This window comes from Rhamphochromis longiceps, linkage group LG5 (assembly GCF_057381845.1).
Source record: "Rhamphochromis longiceps isolate RC_006_pf linkage group LG5, R_longiceps_female_GT1.1, whole genome shotgun sequence".
NCBI lineage: Eukaryota > Metazoa > Chordata > Actinopteri > Cichliformes > Cichlidae > Rhamphochromis > Rhamphochromis longiceps.
Window position 1 is genome coordinate 30,232,237 of NC_140561.1, and position 5,307 is coordinate 30,237,543.

The 5,307-nt window shown below is 41.0% G+C and overlaps 1 non-coding gene across 1 annotated transcript; it reads right to left on the reverse strand.

Annotated features, from left to right (window-relative positions):
- Positions 1–4,795: 4,795 nt before the first annotated feature.
- On the reverse strand, positions 4,796–4,903 carry LOC146670299 (U6 spliceosomal RNA). The gene has a single exon (XR_014911895.1). It is a non-coding gene; the product is annotated as a U6 spliceosomal RNA (small nuclear RNA).
- Between the last annotated feature and the right edge of the window lie 404 nt (positions 4,904–5,307).

The following is a 5,307-nucleotide window of genomic DNA, read 5'->3' on the forward strand; positions in this document are numbered from 1 at the left end:
GTTTGGTGTGACCTGCCCTTTGCCAGAAATCTCTGGCTGCTGGAGAAAGTGTACTTGTCAGCAGAGGTGGGACCAAGTCATTGTTTTGCAAGTCTCAAGTAAGTCTCAAGTCTTTATCCTCAAGTCTCAAGTCAAGTCTCAAGTAATGTCAGGCAAGTCAGAGTCGAGTCTCAAGTCACTGGTGTAAAAGTCCGAGTCAAGTCACAAGTCTGAAATTTTGAATTTCAAGTCCTTTCGAGTCTTTAAAAAAAAAACGAAAAAATAATGTTGCAGTTATGCTAAATGTAAATATTAGACCATGTAATTTTTAAATCTGTGTTTTTCTCAACACATGACAAAATAGTGAACTTAGAAAATATACACAAATTGTGAAATTGCACCTCTTTAAAATGCAGCTCAATTAAACCTAGCTCCAAGAATAATTTTCACCGACAGTTCTGAGATAAGCTGCATGTTATTCTTGGATGCGGTTGTAGGACTGGCTTTAAAATCGCATGACAAAAATATCATACATAAATAAAGGATATTTTTTTTAAAATATCATTTAAAAAAAAAACTGCATCACCAACGTAGCCTGGAAAACATTTGCTAGTTAGATGAAGTCAGCTATCTCATCGTAGCATATTTATATGCATATTTATAATTATAGCTTCTTGGAGTGAGTGGCTGTAGCTCAGGTGGCAGAGCAGGTCAGCCACTAATTAGAAGGTCGGTGGTTCGATCCCAGGCTGCATCCTGGCTGCATGCCAAATATCCTTGGGCAAGATACTAACCCCGTGTTTGCCTACTGGTGGTGGTCAGAGGGCCCGGTGGCGCCTGTGTCCGGCAGCCTCGCCTCTGTCAGTGCGCCCCAGGGCAGCTGTGGCTACAATGTAGCTTGCTATCGCCAGTGTGTGAATGTGTGTGTGAATGGGTGAATGACTGAATGTAGTGTAAAGCGCTTTGGGGTCCTATGGACTAGAAAAGCGCTATACAAATGCAGGCCATTTATACACTCATGAAGTTTAGTAACTTCCGGTCACTGCAACAAGCCCAGGTACAGTTTACCGACGGATGAGTACAGGACCTTGAAATGCACCGTGTAGAAAGTAAAGACCATCGTACGTATCATAAGTTTACCAGTCTCACAAATCGTCATCATAAATACACATTCCTTAACCGTTTATTAATAGGACCTTTGAGCTCAATGGTAATTAATTAGCAGTGGAAATAATTTCTGGTAGCATCACAGAAATGTAGCAGTGACAATAATATTGTATGCTGTAATCGCACTGGGCAATTAGTGATACAAAACAACTGTTTTATCCTGTGAATAAAAGTATATGTTTTTGTCAATGTACCATAATAACAGAAGCGAAACGCAATATTGTGTCAGGACAATTCACTATTTATGCACAATAAACAAAGGAGCATAGCGCGACAATTTCTGTTCAGCGCCAGACTTGCTTGTAACCTATATCACCAATTATGTTATGAAAATGACGCATTAACTACAACAGCAGACTGACCTTTGTGGGAATGCTTGGAGCAGACTAACCTGTGAGCTGGAGGGTTCTGGGACGTTATATTTGGTCTTTGAATGGCTGCAATCCAGTCGCCTCTTTGTTACTTCGGAAACATGGCTCGAACAATTTCTCTTCAACGACGTAATCCGATAACAACCGATCTCTTTACCCGTCGGCTTCCCGTGGCTGTCATGCGACCGGCTATTGCAGTTAATAATACAACAGCTTCTTGACATTTTTGTGTTTCTTTTTATCGCTGTATAACTGATTTTAATTGAAAGCCTGCGTGCGCTAGTACCGCTTGCCACGAGTTCCCAGAATCCTTTGCGGTTCTACCCGTGAATGATGTCACATTTTCAATCTCTATATAATATGCATGTTAAATTTTATATTTGGGGTAAAATATCAAGTCTTTTCAAGTAAACCGGTTCAAGTCCAATTCAAGTCCCAGGTCATTGGTGTAAAAGTCCAAGTCAAGTCACAAGTCTTAGAACATTTTTTCAAGTCAAGTCTAAAGTCATAAAATTAATGACTCGAGTCTGACTCGAGTCCAAGTCATGTGACTCAAGTCCACACCTCTGCTTGTCAGCTTTCCATTCTAAAACAGTGTCTGTGACAGCTAGGTCAGATTTGTCCATTACCATTTTGTTTGTTCATTTTGCTGTTCCATTTTGGCAAACAGGTCCCAGAAACTTACAATGAGCAAACTGGCAATGCTTTCCTTTTTTGCTCAGAGTCTTTAACAGCGCACATAATCACACAGGCTGTTGTAGAGGTCGGATCACAAGGATGAAATGGACTCTGTTATCTTCAGCTAGTAAATGCTTTCAAATGGTAACCAAAACTCTGTGAAACCAACATAGAAACAGACAGGATTATATTCTCCTGTGGTTTTAACGGAAGCTCTACTCAACGTGCATTTGTTCCTGTATTTGTGTGTCACGGGAGGTGAATCCTTTTTAGTTGCCACTGAGAGCCCTTATGTAGAGAAGTACACAGTAAGTGTCAATGTCAGAAGTTAAGCCAGAGGAGGATCAGAAGGTGTCTAAACCTGTTAACCACGGAGGGACCTGTGCCAGCACTTTACATAAGCTATTATGACAGCAAAGCACGGTACAGAGGGGGAGAATTAAGAATGGGATACAGCAAATTTTATTATCCTCACTATTTTTCAAAAGTGATTAGCTAAGCTGGTAGGTGCTTTAGCATAACATAATGTATGGTATTTTTAATCATGTTTTCCTGCTGATCTGTGGGAAAGAATGTGTTAGAAATCAAAAAAGAAGAGATGAGATGGATGCAAGAAAAACAACTGTTTAAAAGAAAGAGAGAAAGTACAGCAGAAGAGAAAAACAAGAGAAGAGAGAAATAGAAAAATAAATTTAGAAGGAAAGTGCAAAAAGCAAAGAATAGAACAATGAAGCTGAAAAATAGAACAGAGAAGAGTGGGTGAAAGTAGAAGAAAGTTGATGTTGAGAAGCAGCTGCAGTACAGGATGAAGCAAAGATTTTGTGAAAGGAAGATAAATAGAAGAAGAGAGAGCAACCGGAGGAGCAACCGTGGTTGTTTTGGGAAGAGAAAAGGGTGAGAAAGAACCAAGTGAAGTTGGACAAATAGAAGAGAGGTGTTACAAAGAAGAAGAGAAGGAGACAAAATTAATACAGCAGAGGAAATTGGAAAAGGAAAGAAACACAAGAAGGTAAACAGGAGCGAGGAGGAAAATGAGGGAACGCTGCACAAAAGTGAAGTGCCAAGGAGAGGACACACACACACACAGAATGGAGAACAAGGTTCACAGAGTGTCTAAGCGAAAGAGACAGACAGATAGACAGACAGACAGATGCAGAGAGAGAGTAAAGCTACTACACAGGCAGGCACTGAGGCAGGCAGTCCTTCAACTGGATAATCCTCTCCACTAATACTAATCCCTGCTTCCACACTCACACATACGGTCACACACACTTCATAGTTTTGCCACCTTACCATGCACGTGTGTGTGTGTGTGTGTGTGTGTGTGTGTGTGTGTGTGTGTGTGTGTGTGTGTGTGTGTGTGTGTGTGTGTGTGTAAATAACAAGAGAGCCTAGATGTGCTGTAAAACAGAGCTTTATGCCACTTAATTATATCATACATGAGACATGTCAACAATGGGTATAGTTGTGTAATACAACTTAGAAATTTATGTAACTGGATAATAACAGACCACATATCAATAGTAATAGCATAGTAATACATCCATCCATCCATCCATTTGCTTCCGCTTATCCTTTTCAGGGTTGCGGGGGGCGCTGGAGCCTATCCCAGCTGTCATAGGGCGAGAGGCGGGGTATACCCTGGACAGATTGCCAGTCTGTCGCAGGGCTAACACATAGGGACAGACAACCATTCACACTCACATTCACTCGCACATTCACACCTAGTGGCAATTTGGATTATCCAATTAACCTATCCCCACAAGTTGCATGTCAGTAATACATAGTGGTTAAAATCTCTGTACTTTCAGGTGACAGAAGGAGACATGGCCTGGTCAAAACACAGAGAGCTGCACTCTAAAAGATCTTTAAATATAGTAAACATACCTTGTGTGCCACAGACTGCTCCCAAACACGAGGGGACAAGTAATACCTCTAAAACACTTAAGTTGGCTTCATTAAACGTTAGATCTTTAGCTGGGAAAACATTTTTAATTAATGATTTAATCACTGAGCACAGCCTTGATTTTATGTTTTTAACTGAAACGAGACGACCCCCCCTAACTACAGTTTTATCAGTGAGGCCAGGGTGAGCAGGAGAGGAGGAGGGGTTGCTGTCTTATTTAATGAATCATTTCAATGTAAGCAGCTATCTCCTGGAAGTTTTCAGTCTTTTGAATATGTGGCTTTACAGCTGAAGGGCCCATCCAAAGTTGTGTTTCTTAATGTTTACAGGCCTCCCAAATACTGCACAGACTTTTTTAATGACCTCAGTGAACTGCTGTCTGTGATCTGTGTTGATTTCGACTGTGTAATTATTGTTGGGGATTTTAACATCCATGTGGACAACCCTCAGGACAAAGGGACTAAAGACCTGAGTAACACTCTGGGCAACTTTGGGCTGACTCAGCATGTAACAGAGGCCACACATAATAGAAGACACACTCTTGACCTACTGACCTCCAAGGGCCTGAGCATTTCACACATTACTGTGTCTGATGTGGGCCTGTCTGATCATTACCGTGTTTTCTTTGAAAGTAAAATCTCAGCCCACACAAATATATCAACAGCAGTGATCACAAAACGGTGTATAACTGAAGACAGTAGTGAGATCTTTAACGAATTTGCGTGTCATCCTTGCGCAGGGGCCATGCTAATCTTCTCTGTATCGTATCCAATTTAGCGTACGCGCTTGCCGAAGCAAGCACTTTAACCAGGTCTTCCCATTAACACCTGACCTGTCCAGAGGTTCAGTCAATAAGCTCGTCAATAGCTTCAATGCAAAAATGTTAAATGTAATGGATACAATTGCTCCCATTAAGGTGAAGGTTATCTCTGGAAGGAAAAAGTCTCCATGGAGAAACTCCACACTAGTGAAAAATGAAAAAAGAGAGTGTAGGAAAGCTGAGCGCAGATGGAGAAAAACAAACCTCCAGGTTCATTATGACATTTATAAAGAGAAACTTCATAATTATAATTTACAACTGAGGAGTGCAAGAAGGTCCTACTTCAAACAACAAAATAAACTACCACAACTATGCAGATGACACACAAATATATATCACAATGTCACCAGGAGACCGAGGCCCTGTGTACAGGCTCTTGGTAAGTG